At 33.3% G+C, this 421-nt stretch overlaps 1 long non-coding RNA gene across 1 annotated transcript in view; it reads right to left on the bottom strand.

Annotated features, from left to right (window-relative positions):
* Nucleotides 1-179: 179 nt before the first annotated feature.
* Nucleotides 180-421, bottom strand: part of LOC113473853 — a 10089-nt gene continuing 9847 nt past the window's right edge. The window contains exon 2 of the long non-coding RNA XR_003395676.1: nucleotides 180-410. This is a non-coding gene — a long non-coding RNA (uncharacterized LOC113473853). The remainder of the gene's footprint in view (nucleotides 411-421) is intronic.

Genomic DNA, 421 nt, shown 5'->3' on the forward strand with positions numbered 1-421 from the left:
TATTGAAGCCATGGACACCCATTCGTTAAACCAGAATGACATGTCATTTTCAATAGCTGATACAATGTAATGGAGACATGGTACCATTCTGTTACAAGACATTCAATAAAATGCTGTCAATGAGCCAAGAATAAATTAGTTTGAGAATTCAAGTAACTTTATTATGTACATCTTTCTGTGGGTTGTGAGATGCATCCTATTGACTACACCTCAAATTTTTGATACAAATGCTGCAAATGCACAAATTATGAATTCAGAACATTTATTAATATGTCCTGGCCTTTCAAATAACAACAACTTGGTAGCAAAGTATTGGGATGCACAAGGGAAAATGACCTAATAGTCAACTCCGAGCATTTGAAAACAACAACAATTTTTGACACACATAGGTACCTTCATTAGATTTTTACCTTAAAAAAAA

Source organism: Diaphorina citri, unplaced genomic scaffold (assembly GCF_000475195.1).
Source record: "Diaphorina citri unplaced genomic scaffold, Diaci psyllid genome assembly version 1.1 scaffold148231, whole genome shotgun sequence".
Taxonomy (NCBI): domain Eukaryota; kingdom Metazoa; phylum Arthropoda; class Insecta; order Hemiptera; family Psyllidae; genus Diaphorina; species Diaphorina citri.